Raw genomic sequence first — 16,314 nt, 5'->3', positions numbered from 1 at the left:
ACTTATATTTCAGTATTATTCTAGATTTTCATATATTTACTTAAAACACACAATATAAGATATTTATATATATATTATATGTTATTCAGGTCTAAGAAAGGGTATATACTGTGACATTCCCGGCTTAGAGTTTATATCCCCTGAGCCGAAGGCGAAGGGGATATAAGACCTAAGCCGGGAATGTCACAGTATATACCCTTTCTGAGACCTGAATTACACATATATTACGGATTACCCCCGACTTAATGTTATTTTCCAGTGCAGGTTTTTGTTGACAACACATATATTGAAAAACCCAACCTAATATGTCCAGCATACGTGAAGGATTTTCTAATTTGCTGTGAACATAATTTTAGCGTGTATGTAATAATTTATAAAAACACTTTTAACATTAAATTTAAGTATTAAAAGTGTAAATTGCGTGATTTTGTATCAAAAATGTATTATTGATTGAAGCACGTCATTACTTTCCCTCTGTGAGCCTCTGACAGTCTGATAGCTTTTGACTACGTCACATAGTAACCGGTTTATGATGACGTTTTTGAGGTTCCAATTGGGGATAAAAACGTCGTATATACCCCGGCAGTTTCCTGAATATATACTGACATCTCTGTGTTGTTATCCAATCACAAACCTCGACACATTTGTAATCCGTAATATATATATATGTATATGGACAAACTACTGTCAAGGATTATCATCTGATAAAACCGTATGGTGGTCTCTCAAATCAAGAGCTTCTTCAATAAACATACAAATAGATTTTAATTCCTTTTCCAACATAGGATTTAACATTTTGGTAAAATTTTCATCCAAATTATTTAAATTTATATCATTAATTTTATATTTAGATCTAATTTTGTTATATTGCAGACATTCAATCAAGAAATGAATCTCATTTTCAATTTTTCCTGTGCAAAATTTACAAAATCTCTCATTTATAGATGGTATTTTTGGTCTTGCATACCTCCCAGTTTCTATTGCAAATGAGTGTGCATTATTCTTATTATTAATTAAGTGAGTTTTTTTCAATTAACCCTTTCCTCCATTGAATTTTTTTTTTTGCATACTTGATTCGCATAGGATTTTTTTGATAAAATGCTGAACATATGCTTTAAAGTATTAAGGCATTGCGAAAAACAACTATTTCATCAAATAAATTTGTGTCGGATATATATATTCCTATGATATTCCTTTTCATAATGGATACCAATTTTAATAAGTCAACTGCAGACACTTTTTAGTCAAAGTGTTTCAACTGAGGTACTACAAAGGCCTCAAAAGGCGTCATTATTGAGTAAGGGGGGTGGCGTCAAAAGGCGTCATTATGGAGGAAAGGGTTAAAGGTATTTAGGAATATTAAAATTTAAATATTCTTGTTGTTTAAATTTTACTAAAAAATAAAAGTTTACCATGTGTCCATCTTTTATTTTAGAAAGTTAAAATATAATTTTATTTTTGTAGAAATCTTCTAGTTTCTGTTTGAAATTACTATTACAATGCTTTTTAAAGGGTATTGCAATATATTTTCTTTAATTCAGATAGCTTATAAGACCATGAATTTTCTCTATTTGTGAGAGTTTTGTCCACTTCAAAAGGCTTAAGCAGCCTTGAAAATTTCATGCGGACCACCAGACTGTTCACCAATATTATTGAGACGCTCATAATATTTACACATAAGTTGATAACATTTAATGCGAATGGGTAAAGTGCCTAATTCACACCGCACTGCTAGATTGGAAGACTTTCCATGAACCACAAGTATGTTTTTAAATATGGAGTTTTGTGTTTTGTCTAATGTACTTTTGTCTATAAATGCTTCAAAATTTGGTTTGAATTCTGATAACCATACTTCTGATCCATAAGTTAAAATAGGAGTTATCATTGAATTAAAAAGCTGGAGCCAAGTCTTAACAGACAAATTTTCACTATATATATGTATGGTAGTTTTGACTTCAATGCAAAATATGCTGTTTTAGCTTTATCTGAGAAGCTTGACACTACTTGTATAAATTTTCCAGAGCTATGAAAATCAACTCCTAAGTATTTATAACAATCAACAATTTCAATTGCATTAGAACTGTAATAAAAGTAAAGGTTTTTTAATTTACTTTTAGTTTTAGAGAAAATTATAATTTTTGTTTTCTTAAGGTTCAAGTCCAGTTTCCATTCAGTACTATGTTTTTGTAAAGAATCAAGAGAGTTCTGGAGACCATCTGCATATTCCGATATCAATAATAAATCATCAGCATACAATAAATGGTTCACTTTTTGACCATTTAAATTTACTGCACTAGTTAAGTTTGTAACTAAGTATTTTTCTATGTCATCAACAAATATATTACATTGTACTGTAAATTCAGAAATTATTGCGTGCATTTATTATTGCGATTTTGTCATTTTAGACTTAAATGTGATTTTAATTAAAATGATTTTGAGAAAAATCCTGTTTAATTCATATCAATAATTTTAAAATGCGAGTTAAAATTATTGCGTTTACAAGTCTGTCACATTTTTCGCAATAATCAAAACCTCGCAATAATTTCTGAATTTACAGTAAATAAAGTTGGACTTAAACTGTCACCTTGTTTGACACCCTGATTATCAAGAAAAGGCTTGGTAAACATATTTTGATATTTACATGAATATAAGGTATTAGAGTACATGTCATGCAGTATATTATAAAATGTGCCTTGTATTTCTTTATTTTGTAATTTTAAGAACAGAGCTGATCTCCAGACACTGTCAAAAGCCCTTTTAAAATCTACAAAACACACATATAGTTTCTTTTTACATTTAAACAAATATTTGTTTATTATTGTTTTTAAAACAAAGACATGATCTACAGTTCTGTAATTTTTTTCTAAAACCACCTTGATTTGAAAAAAATAAATTATGTGTTTCAAGAAAATCACTAGGTCGTTTTTGTAAAATGGATGTAAAGACTTAACCAAGACAGCTTGTTATGCTTATTGGATAGTAAGGAAAAACTCCTTAAAAAGTTTAGCAAAGATCCAATTGTTAGGACATCTTATTTTTCACTATTAAAATTGTACAGAAAAACTAGAAAACAGAAATTAAAGGAATTTAGACGAAGTATAATGGATGAACTTGACAACCTTCATGAAAATAACCCTAATAAATACTGGAGTTTACTAAAGGATTTATCAAAAGATACAAAGAAATCTACATCTCCATGTAATACATGGTTTGACTATTTTAAAGAGCTAAATAAAAGCAAAATTAATGCAACCGATAACAATTTTATTAATCGATTTAAGCAATTGGAAAAGGAAAAAATATTTTCAGAACTTGACTTCCAAATTAGTGATAAAGAAATAATTACAGCTATATACACATTAAAAAACAAGAAGTCAAGTGGCTTTGACATGATCCTAAATGAAATGCTAAAATGTAGCCAGTCATTTCTATTAACAAGTTTAAAAAAATTATTTAATCATATTCTTTTAACTGGCTCCTTCCCTTCTATGTGGGCAAAAGGATTTATAGTGCCAATATTCAAAAGTGGTTCTACTGATGACCCCTCAAATTATAGGGGTATAACCATTGGAAGTGCACTAGGAAAACTATTTGCAAAAATATTAAACATAAGGCTAGAGAATTTTTTATCAAAGAGAAATATAATATGTAAAGAACAGATTGGTTTTTGCAAGAAAAAAAGAACAAGTGACCATACGTTTGTTCTCAAAACATTAATAGAAAAATATACTCAAATGGGCCCTAAACTTCTCTTTTCTTGTTTTGTCGATTTCAAAAAGGCATTTGATACAGTTTGGCATATATGGGTCTCTTCTATAAACTAAGACAATATGGCATCATTGATTTATATTATAATGTTATTTAAAGCATGTATAAAAAGACTTAGTTGAATGTGAGAATGAGCAAATCTCACATGACAGACTCCTTCTCATCTAATATAGGGGTTCGCCAAGGGGATAATCTCAGCCCTAATCTTTTTAAATTATTCATTAATGACCTCCCTGAAATTTTTAATAAAACTTGTGACCCAGTTCAACTTGATTCAATTCAGTTGAACTGCTTATTATATGCTGATGATGTAGTTTTGCTGTCTGAAACTGCAGAAGGCTTACAAAATAGTTTGGATAAGTTGTGTCTGTACTGTAATAAACGGGGATTAGAAATTAACCTTAAAAAAACAAAAAGTTTGGTTTTCAACTGTACAGGAAAAATAAATCATTCATCTTTTAAATTAAATAATTGTCCTATTGACAAAGCTAGACAGTATACATATTTAGGAATAAACTTTAGTGCCTCTGGAAGCTTTACAGAGGCTAAACATGATCTATATAAAAGAGGACTAAAAGCTCTTTTTAAAATTTATAAAATATTTAAAGGTCATAAACCCAAAATTAAAACTTTACTTCATATATTTGACCACACAGTTTAACCAATTTTAACTTATGGAAGTGAAATTTGGGGTGCTTTAGATTCAAAAAAGTTAACTGAAAAAGGAGATTGTTATTTTGAAAAATTATGTAAAGAACTGCAAATTGAATCAATTCATTCTAAAATATGTAAATTTTCACTGGGAGTAGGAAAGAGAAGCACAAATATGGCAGTGATAGGTGAGCTTGGGAGATATCCTTTTCGTACTTATAACATTTAACAAGTACAGAGGACCAATTATTGTCTGAAGCTCTCCTTGTATCAAAATCCTTATCAAACCATAGTAAGAAAAGTTGGTTTAATTCTATAAATTCATTAGCAAAATATTAAGACATAGATTTATCACAAGTTTTTAATATGAAATCAAACTTGAAAAGATTTATTTTAAACAAACTTAAATTAAAGTATAATAAGTTGTGGTATTCATCTTTAAACGATGACAGAAAAAATATGTCATTTGGAAATAAACTTAGAACATACAGACTTTTTAAGAGAAATATATATTTTGAACCTTATTTGGCTATAGGTAATAGGAATCTGAGAATTCAGATGACAAAATTCAGAATTAGTAATCATGATTTAGAAATAGAGAGAGGCAGATACAGGGGACTTCAGGCAATGGATAGAATTTGTAATCTTTGTAAAAAAGAAGTGGAAGATGAACTCCATTTATTACTTAAATGTTCATCTTTGGAAAATGAGAGAGTTTCCATTATTTCCAACATAGTTAAAAGTTACAAAAACTTTCACAATTTAGACTATCAATCACAATTTATTTGGCTAATGTCCAATGAAGATAGTCACATTTTTAATCAAGTAAGCAATTTAATTAATAATTTAAATGTTGTTCGAAAACAACTATTAGAAACTTAGTGTACTTATATACTTTACTGTAAAAAGACAGAGGCATAATTTAGAAATTTAGATATTTATAAAGCTTCTCATTTTAAATGTAGGATCATAAAAACACCAGGGGAAAACCCAGAATATCTAAATTTAGTTTCCTATATTCATTTTTTTTTTAGGATCACTGTATTTGTCAAGTTGAAACATGATACATTTTATGAATGCACATTAGTGATCATTAGTGTGTCTTTCTTGTCTTTTCATTGTAATCATTGATTTAATTGTATTCAAATAATTGTAATCATTTTGTAATCATTGTACCAAATTTAACTTGTGATTATTCTGCCTGTAATGGGCGTCTTTAATTGACAATAAAATATATTTGATTTTGATTTATACCTCTATAATAGTTCCCACAATCAGATGCCATCATGGGTCACCAGATTTATAAATTGATGTCAATAGAGAAATGTTCCAAATTTTGGGGAATTTTTCTGAGTTAAGTATCTTATTAAAAAGTTTGGTCAAAAGTAAAACTAGAATGTTTGACCACACCTTTAGAAATTCATTAATTATCAAATCAGGACCTCCAGATTTTCCCTTTTTTAACTTCTTAATACAGTCTTTGATTTCTTTACGTGTAATAGGGACATTAAGGGATGTTTTAGAAAAGTTGTGATTTTTGTTCTCTATATTTTGATTTGTATCAGTTGTATCATTATTACTAGGATGAAATTTGAAAAAAAAGGCAGGACAAAATTTTTCATCCTAGCCTCCCCATAAAAATCAATGATTTTTATGGGGGGGGGGGGGGGGGGGGGGCTAGGATGTAAATTTTGTCCTGCCTTTTTTTTTTAGCTGTAATCTCTGTCCTGCCTTTTTATTTTTCACTGTGTTCGGTCCTGCCAGAGACATATAATACATTGTATTATATGATAAATATATGTCTCTGGTCCTGCCTTTTTTTTTTTTAGTTTATCCTGACTTTTTTACCAAAATTGTAGAATTTTGTAGAATACAACAAGTAGAATTAAATTTTCTAATGGTCTTAGCCCATCGTTTGAATCAAACTGTGGTGTTAAACAAGGAGATGTATTGAGTCCTCTTCTCTTTAATTTTTTTATAAACGACATACTTAAAGACTTGGAAAATATCAATGCAGATCCAGTTGTAGTTGGTGATGTTTCATTAAATGCACTTTTGTATGCAGATGATATTGTATTATTATCTGATAGCAAAGTGGGTTTGCAAAATTGTATCAATACATTAAGTAATTATTGTTCTTCTTGGAAATTGCAAGTCAATACAGAGAAATCAAAAGTAATGGTTTTTAATTCAAACGGAAAGTCTTTTCTGAACGAATTTTATTATAATGGCAAATCCTTAGAGACAGTTAATACTTATTGTTACTTGGGTATAAATATTAGATATAATGGCAGTTTTAATGTCGCCATCACTTCGCTTATGGAAAAAGCTAGGAAAGCGTATTTTAAAATAAAGAAAACAATAGGATTAGATAACCCTTGTAAACTTCTGGAAAAACTTTTTGATTCCTTAGTAGCCCCTATTCTCCTTTATTGTAGTGAAATCTGGGGGATTATTTCGACATTTAAAGACAGTGATGCCTACGAAAAGTTGCATATAAAATTTATTAAAGAAATCTTAGGAGTACACTGTAAGGCCTCGAATGATGCATGTCGTTCCGAACTTGCAAGACTGCCATTGAAAAATAGGATAATGTTATCTAGCATTAAATTCTGGGATCATTTAATCACTTCAGAAGGAAGTTTAGTTCACCAAATATATAATGCTACAAAAAAAAGCAACCCATGGGTTAAAAAGTTAAATATTATTATTCAAAACTTAGGTTTATCTTATTTGTCAAATGATAACCTTACTATTAAACCCCTGTTTGGTTTCATAAAACAAAGACTAACTGATCAGGGTTTTCAGGAACAACATGCAAATATTTCAGCATCTCCTAAATTAATATTTTTCCAGAGTGTCTACAAAATTAATGAACGGGCAGGTTATGTTGATGCTTTAAAAAATAGATCAGATCGATCATCATTATGTAAATTAAGAGTTAGTGCTCATAACCTTGCCATTGAAAGAGGAAGATATTTAAAAATGCCCAGAGATCAAAGAATTTGTGAAATCTGTAAAAGTGGCGAAATTAAAAATGAACGGGCACATGTTGCTACACTGTAGCGGTTACTCCAGTATTAGAGAGTATTTTGTATTAAAAATGTTTAATATTACAGGAAAAAGTGTAACCACATTGTGTGATAAAAATATAATAAATCTCATACTTAATAATACATCCTATAAGGCACTAAAATTATCTTCCTCTTTCGTAACAAATTGTTTTAATGCAAGAAGTAATCTATTGTAATAGATTTTCATTATACCTTTAATCGTTTATTCACATATATATATAATTGTTTGTATTTTACTACCATGTATAGCAAATTGTTTATCCATTCGGTCATTACCATTTATTGTAAATGCGTTTGTGCCAATAAAATATTGTCTATTGTCTATTGTCTTATTTTTTTTTGCAAGTGTGACATCCTGCCTTTTTTTTTTACTCAAAACTCCTGCCCTGCCTATTTTTTCAAATTTTATCCTAGCCCCACCCCCCCCCCCCCCCTAAAATCCAATGGATAGCTCCGTTAAAAGAAACTGTTTGTTTTTGCAGCTCAAAAGTTTATTAGGCTTAGTCACAAATCAATGGAAATAAATTATCTGGCCATAATCGGCGAACATTTCAACAAACTTTCAGTTTCCCATATTAATTCAAATAATTTACATTCTTAACATGACGGCTAAATATTATATATCAGGCCGAAAGTTCCCGGAATCTTCCGTTGAGACCCCCCCCCCCCCCCCTTTTTCCAAACGGGTATTTTTATGCGTGTTTCCTTAATGGCAGTTTTGAAAGAGAAATAATAGTAAGTGACTTTTTACCGAGAAAATTTAAGTTCTATGCATTTTACGTTTCAGATCTTCATCTTCATCCTCAAGTTTCGTTTGCTCTGTCATTACGGTCTCCTTTCGTACAGAAAAGTTAGGGCATATTACTACACGAATATTTATTATTAAAGTCGCAACATCCCTAGAAAGATCAATAAAATACAAATGTGTATTGATATCATGGTTTGTTCTACAAAGAACGATGAAATGTCTTGTCATTCTAAATCAAATTAAAATTCGACAGCGGACTATTTTTATGTGCATTTAGAACTTTGTTGACAGATTGCGATTCGTGCTCGCGTCGTCTGTCAAAGATGATTTGCAAATTTTTCATACTAGAAGCAAGGAGATTGAAAATTATTCACAGGAAAAACAGTTTGTTTTGAGGCAAACAAAATCAACATTTAATTAAATAAAAAAGAGAGTTAAGGAATTTACGTGGTAAGATTTTAATAGAACAAGCGAAAAAAGGATCTGAAAATGCAGTTATATGAGGGGGAGGACAGGGGGGTACTCTTTTTCCTTCTCTCACCTCTTTTCTCCTTTCTCCTACCCTTTTCTCCTTATTTTATTATTTTTAATTTACCGGAAAAAATAGAGATATTTTATTTCTTCATATTTTATTTTTTTCTCCAACTTCTCCTTTTTCCTAGTCCAAATAATTATGACGTCTGGCAAGGCTATTTTAATTTTTTTCTGGGACGCCTTAGTCCAAATAATTATGACGTCTGGCAAGGCTATTTTAATTTTATCTGGGACGCCTTTGTAGGAAGGCGTCACAGAAAAATAATAAAATAGCCGTCCAAGACGTCATAATTATTTGGACTACCTTTTTCCCAACCTTCCTCTCCTTTCTCCTACCCCCTTTCTCCCACCCCTTTCTCCTACCTCCTTACTCCCTGTCTCCCTTAGAAAATCAGTCCATAGCTATTAATTTATGTTTGTAACTTGTTTTCCTAGGAAAATATGTCACAAGACTTGTTTTTCTAATAGTTTTTTTGTATCATAAAATATATTTAAAATAGAAGATTTTTTTTTTTATAGATAAGATTGGATAATAGAAGAAATTGTTTTCCAATAAAAATGAAGAATATTTCCTTAATAACTTATTATTAAAAACATAAATATTCAGTTTCCTTTGCTTATAACATTTTTTATAATAAAAGACATGCATGGACATTTTTAGTCCAAATAATTATGACGTCTTGATAGGCTATTATATTTTTTTTCTTTGACGCCTTACTTCGTCAAATTATGACGTCTTGTAAGTTGAAAGGCTTTTATATTTTTTTTCTTTGACGCCTTACTTAGTTCGTCCAAGTAAGGCGTCAAAGAAAAAAAATATAATAGCCTTTCAAGCTGTCATAATTATTTGGACTAGGACATTTTTACCTAGGAATTCAATACTAATGACATGGACATGATTTTCTTGGAAAATATGACATGGACATGATTTCCTAGGAAAATTAGTCTGGAGACAAATTTTATTTACAGCTAATTTCCTAATGCATGTAATGCAAAACTTGGGTTGGCTTGCCTTCTTTTGTATAATTGTTTATACAAGCTTTATTAATATGATTGACATGATGGTCATCTTTATATAATATATATAGGCATAGTTTAACCTGTATATTATATTTAATATTTGAATTTAATTGGATATTATCCTAATGAGTGTACAGTTTAAATACAAAGCAAGCAAGCTAACTTAAGTCTTGCTCTACATGCTTTAGGAAATTAGCTGTAACAGATTGATACACAACTCTTTCGTTTTGTCTATAACAATGTTAAAACATATTACATTCATATTCACTTTTAAAAATTAAAGGCAAAGACATTTAAACCTAGGACTTCTAATGACATGGACATGACTTTGTGGGAAAATTAATAGTCTGGGTACATAAATTTTATCAAAAATTTAACTATGTGACTCTTAAAAATTACTAAAACATAAGATTTAAATTTGCAAATGCAAGTAATTGAATCTTTTATAGGATTTTATAGGACATGATTACCTAGGAAAATTTGGTTGGGGACATATATAACTAATATCGGACTAAATATATACTAGTAAATTTTGTAACCATGGACTTTTTATACTATATATAGTAATATTTGTCCGTCCTGACATATTTTACCAGGACAAATTTATCACTCACACTTGTACTTGTTCGCCCTGGATCAATTTGCTCTGATTTTTTTTTTATACTCCAGTGGCATAATGTTAATTATTTGAACATTACATGCTAAAGTTTGTTGAAAAATTTGCTGAATTTTTGTATTGCAACAACCAATTTATTATTTCCCCTATTTGCTTAGTCACTGTCATGATAGTAGAACACTGGAGTACAATGTATTAATTTATCTTCATTGCTATTTTTTAACAAAATAATTTGTTTTTTAATACAAGTCTCAGAATATACAAAATGTAATTTTAAACGAACTTGTAAATCCTTGTATTAAACTCCTGTTTTCATGATTTACAGTTCATACATCCATGACATCATTGTTTTTATTAATTCCACGCTGACTACTAGCTTATAAATCAAAACAAAAAGTTTGTTTTTTTATTATTGATCCATCAAAAGACAATTATCACAAAAATCAGTGAGAATAATTTACATGTTATTGAACAATTAACTTTCCTAAAAACTTTTAAATATTTATGTTTTTTTTTTAAATTTTAAGCTATACAATTCTTACTTGCATCTCTGAAATGTGCTTCTATGTGGTTTTGTTAGCAATTTCTGTACAGGTCTGCTAAAGGCTCAAATTGACATTTCACCCAATTTCACCATTTTCCCTCCAAAATTTGGGTTTTAAGGCAAAATTTTTATTTTTCCTTATTGGTGACCCTTGTATTTGCCAGGGACGCATACATGTATATATAAGTCCTTGTATTTGCTTAATATTTGAAGCTATATTTCAGCTTTGTACATTACAGATTTGGACCAGGTCACACCTGAGGTATCACAGACCGTTTTTATTTGATATCCCATAAAAATATGTCAGCACCTCTATTTTCCCTATCATTTCATTGAAAATGGTCCCTTTAACATGCTTGTACCTATTTAAAGTAAAATTTTGAGCTTAAATGGTCTGGAACCCCTATTTTTTTCGACAAATTTGAGGTACTCTTTGTAAAGATTAAAATAATACGGCATTCTGATAGAGACTTTGAATAAGTCTGAGCCATCTTAACTGTGTAAAATCAAAAGTAGCAGCACGAAATAAAGTTAAAATGAATATGAGTCCCCTGTATTATACTTTAAACACCGCTTTTTTGATGATCAAGTAATTCCTAAATGAATACTGGAAAATAGCTGTAGAATGCTCTCCGAACATAAAATTTGCATCAAATAATAAAAAGCTTCATTTTAATCAACATAGAAATATGTTTAGAATTTGATGATTTATTGGGTATATATATATGATATTGCCTTCACTCAGTTATAAACTAGAAAAAAAAGTAATGTTTAGCTCACCTAGCCCAAAGGGCCTACTGAGCTTTTCCCATCACTTTGCATCCGGCGTTGTTACTTTTACAAAAATCTTCTAGAACTCTGAAACTACTGGGCCAAATTAAACCAAACTTGGCCACAATCATCATTGTGGTATCTTGTTAAAAAAATATGTCAGATGACCCGGCCAACCAGCCAAGATGGCCACCATGGCTAAAAATAGAACATAGGGGTAAAATACAGTTTTTGGCTTATAACTCAAAAACCAAAGCATTTAGAGCATAGATCTGACAAGGGTATAATTGTTTAACAGGTGAAGATCTATCTGACCTGAAATTTTCAGATGAATCAGACAACCCATTGTTGGGTTGCTGCCCCTGATTTAGTAATTTTAAGGAAATTTTGCTGTTTTTATCTTTAATATTATTATAGATAGAGATAAACTGTAAACAGAAATAATGTTCAGCAAAGAAAGATTTACAAATAAGTCAACATGACCGAAATGGTCAACAAGGTCAATTAATCCCCTATGGAGTTATTGTCCTTTATAGTCAATTTTTAACAATTTTCATAAAATTTGTAAATTTTTACTAACATTTTCCTCTAAAACTACTGGGTCAAGTTCATTATTTATAGAGATAATTTTAAGCAGCAAGAATGTTCAGTAAAGTAAGATGTACAAACACATCACCATCACCAAAACACAATTTTGTCATGAATCCATCTGCTTCCTTTGTTTAATATTCACATACATGTAGACCAAGGTGAGCGACACAGGTTCTTTAGAGCCTCTAGTTTAAAGTCTAGAATACCTTTTTATACAACCATAAAATTTTTGCAATCATATAATTATATTGGTATCACATCGTCTTTGTGGTCAGCTGAGCATCTTTCGAAGACGGATGGTTTCCAGATAATAACTTTAGTATAAGTTAATCATGTTAATAGAAATTAATAGAATTTTAACACAATGTTTAAAACAACAAAAGGAAGCTTAGGATTGATATTGGGGGTTATGGTCCCTAAGGTTTAGGATAAGGGGACCAAAACAAGCATTTATCTAGTTTCAGGACAATAAGTTGTGTAAAAGTATTTCAATTCCTCTGAAATTGTACCACAATGTTAAATATTATAAGAAGAAGGTTGGAATTTATTTTTAGGGTTATGGGGCAAACAGTCATGAATGATGGGCGAAACACAAGCATTTTTGTAGTTTTAATTTAATGACTTGTGTAAAAGTTTACATGTATGATCTTTCTAAAATTATACCCCAATGCTCTATACTACTATGGGATGGTTAGGATTGGCTGAGGGTATAGATAAAACCATTTATGAATAAGGGGCAAAAAAGATGAAAAACAATCATTTTTCAGGTTAAAGGATAGTCAAGACAATTTGAAAGCTGTGTAAGGGAGGTAATCCAAAAGTTATATTTGAATTATTTCACACAACTTTTAAGGTGGTACCTAACACCACAGGGAGGTAACTCTGTAAAGTCAGCTAAACGTTGTAATTACGTTGTGTTGTTAAAGGGATATTAAGCTTTTCAATGATCAAAATGAGTGTTTGTCAAACTGCTATATAACCAGTGTAATTTTTCTGATAAAACGGTTGGTTCACAAAAATTTTTTTTTTATAGTTTTGTCAAAGAGTCAAAGTAAATACTTTGTCAAAATTTTAAGAAAATTAAACGAGCCAAATTAATTTTAGTTCAAGTGTTGGGTACCACCTTAAAGATGTGATTTTGAAATTTACCAACATATATAACTTCAGTAAAAATCAGTTATTTGAAGTTATATATGATAACTTAAGTTTAATTAAAAAAAATGCCAATAGTTTTAGCATAAGTAAATATAAATCTTTGAAGTTTGCAACCACAAAAAGGAAGGTTTGGATTGATTTGGGGGTTAATTTATGGTCCCTTTGGTGTAGGAAAAAGGGGTATAAAAGGGGCCCAAATAATCAATTTTCTATTGTCCAGACAATAATTTGTAGTACAGTTTATAGAATTGCCTGAAGTTTCCACACCACAAAGGATAGTAAGGGTTGGAATATTGGAGTTATGACTCAATCTGTTTATGAATTAGGAGCAACAAAAGGGGAAAACAAGGGTTTCCTGGTTAACGGACAATTACTTTAGATTTGTTTCTTTTTGTTGGTGCCTTTTTTTGCTAGTTCTTTTATGAATTTTTATGCTCTACCTACAATAGTAGAGAAGCATTATGTTTTCTAGTCTGTGCGTCCTTTCGTCTGTTTGTTTGTCTGTCCATCCATTCTTCCCACTTCAGTTTAATGTTTTTGGTCAAGATAGTTTTTGATGAAGCTGAAGTCCAATCAACTTGAAACTTAGTACAAATGTTCCTTATGTTAGATCTTTCTTATTTTAAAACAAAATTAAAGACTTTTGACCCCATTTTTATGGTTCACTGAACATAGAAATTAAAAGTGTTCCCTCAGTTTCAGGTTAAAGTTTTTTAAGTCAAGGTAGTTTTTGATGAAGTTAAAGTCCAATCAATTTGAAACTTAGTACACATTTAACATTAAAAAAGCTGATTGTGTCGTTTCATATTAATTAAAATTTATTTACCTAATTTATAATTTCAGCTTTTCCATGCATTGTAAGATTTCCAGAATATAGAACATGTAGTTCCTGATAAAAAAAAAAACACCAAAAGATTGCTAAGATAAAACTGTTGAGTAACTATTTGTAATACAAAATGCATCAAGATGGTGGTATGCTACATATATAATATTGATACTATGACAGATGAGAAAAGAAACTGAAGACATAACCAAATGCTGAAGTCAGCAAAGGTATGATTATAACTGTTATTGATGTTTGAAGAAGTGTGTCATTATAGCATCTACAAATATTTCAATCAAACATGGTTCAGTACTTAAGACTAGTTTTAATTTAAAAGAATTAAATGGCTACTAACATCCATTGCTAATAACAGCTTATTAACCTCCTGTTAAAAAAAGAGGGGTGAAATATATCATAGCAACATCCAAACTCATAAATCGAAAAATAAACTGACAAAGCCATGGCTAAAAATGAAAAAGACAAACAGACAATTAATAGTACACTAGAAACAACATTAAAAACTAAAAACTGAGCCACACAAACCCCACCAAAACTGGGGGTGATCTCAGGGTCTCCAGAAGGGTAAGCAGATCCTGCTCCACATGTGGCACCCTTTGTGTTGCACATGTTATTACAAACTTGGTATATATATATAGTCTATTTCGGTAGGTCACATTCATGAAAAGGAAAGGGGATTGTAGGTACGAAGTAAGAAACATCCGATATCATCTGTGAAATGGTTTATCCATAATGGTCAACCAACTGTGATGATTGGGTAACCTGTATTATATTCAGGGGTGAATTCAGACATTCCTAAAGGGGGGGTTCAAACTAAATGTCTCCATTCAAGTGCATTGATCGTCTCAAAAAAAGGGGGGTTCCAACCACAGGAACCCTCCCCTTGGATCCACCACTGATATTTGAGAAATTGCCACAATACATTTTGTTGATATCAAATTAAAGTTGAGAAGCTACGGTAAACTATAAATGTTTATCTATTTTTCATTGTCTACTCTCACCTTGATTAGAAAATAAATAAAAATCATGTTGGAAGAAAAATTTAGTCATGTGTATAATTGTTTTAGGAACTAATTGTGGTATATTCTTCAGACAGAAAGTTCAATCATGACCATAAAGCAGGCAAGACATTTCAGTATGTACAATCTTGTTAAAATATGTCAAACTATGTCAAAGCATATTTTTTGTTTTGTTTTTTCAGATTAAGATATAAAGAGTAGATATTTTCCTGAAGATCTCATTTATGTATCGAATGTGAAGGGAACAGAAGCTATCATGATGATTCTTTAAAGAAAAGATACAGAAACACAAGCTCCTGTAGACACTTATGAAAAAGAAGATGTTTTTGCAATGAATATGTGTGAATGTGATAAATTATATGGCAAATCAACATGGTCAATTAACAACAATATGTTCTACACATTTCCTAGATTTATAAGTTTCATAACATTTAGTTGAGGCAAACTAAAGTTAGATAACGGAAAACGAAAAAAAATGGCAAATAAATATTGTTATTAAATACTCAGTTTTAGTAATTTTTATTTTGACATTAAAAAATATACTGTATTAGATAAATACTAGTTATACATTTAAAAAATCAGTAACCCTCATGTCTCCCTGCATTAGAAGTTGCATAATTTAGCATTTACAGATGAAATATAATTGTGAGTAAAGTTCAACATGTGAAATAGTCTGACTGGATATGACAGAACATCAAAAGAAATGACGAAAAATTACACATCTTATCAAAATAGTACTACTAGAAACTCAAAGCTACTTGCAATTTTCACTGGTTTTGAGATCAGTAACAGTCTGACAAGGAAAGAATTTAATGAACATGATTATGATGCCTCCTGATAAATATAAAAACATATTGACTGTAAAATAATTACCAGTTACCAATTATATCTGTTGTTTACAAAATCTGTTATTTGGAAATATCTGTTGAATGTTTTGAAATTAAAATGTGTTAACTGAAATGATTTAAAGAATTGAAGTCTT

The 16,314-nt window shown here is 30.2% G+C and overlaps 2 long non-coding RNA genes across 3 annotated transcripts in view; one reads left to right on the top strand and one right to left on the bottom strand.

Moving 5' to 3' along the window:
- Window positions 1-8,360, bottom strand: part of LOC134705369 (uncharacterized) — a 28,875-nt gene extending 20,515 nt beyond the window's left edge. The window contains exon 1 of one of the 2 annotated variants that reach the window (XR_010105544.1): window positions 8,245-8,360. This is a non-coding gene — a long non-coding RNA (uncharacterized LOC134705369). The remainder of the gene's footprint in view (window positions 1-8,244) is intronic. The other variant, XR_010105545.1, reaches the window with a different exon arrangement.
- Window positions 8,361-8,506: 146 nt separating this feature from the next.
- Window positions 8,507-15,820, top strand: LOC134705370 (uncharacterized). The gene is made up of 3 exons (XR_010105546.1): window positions 8,507-8,691; window positions 14,316-14,525; window positions 15,515-15,820. It is a non-coding gene; the product is annotated as an uncharacterized LOC134705370 (long non-coding RNA).
- Window positions 15,821-16,314: the final 494 nt, after the last annotated feature.

This window comes from Mytilus trossulus, chromosome 2 (genome assembly GCF_036588685.1).
Source record: "Mytilus trossulus isolate FHL-02 chromosome 2, PNRI_Mtr1.1.1.hap1, whole genome shotgun sequence".
NCBI classification, from domain to species: domain Eukaryota; kingdom Metazoa; phylum Mollusca; class Bivalvia; order Mytilida; family Mytilidae; genus Mytilus; species Mytilus trossulus.
This window is presented reverse-complemented; position numbering and strand designations above follow the sequence as displayed.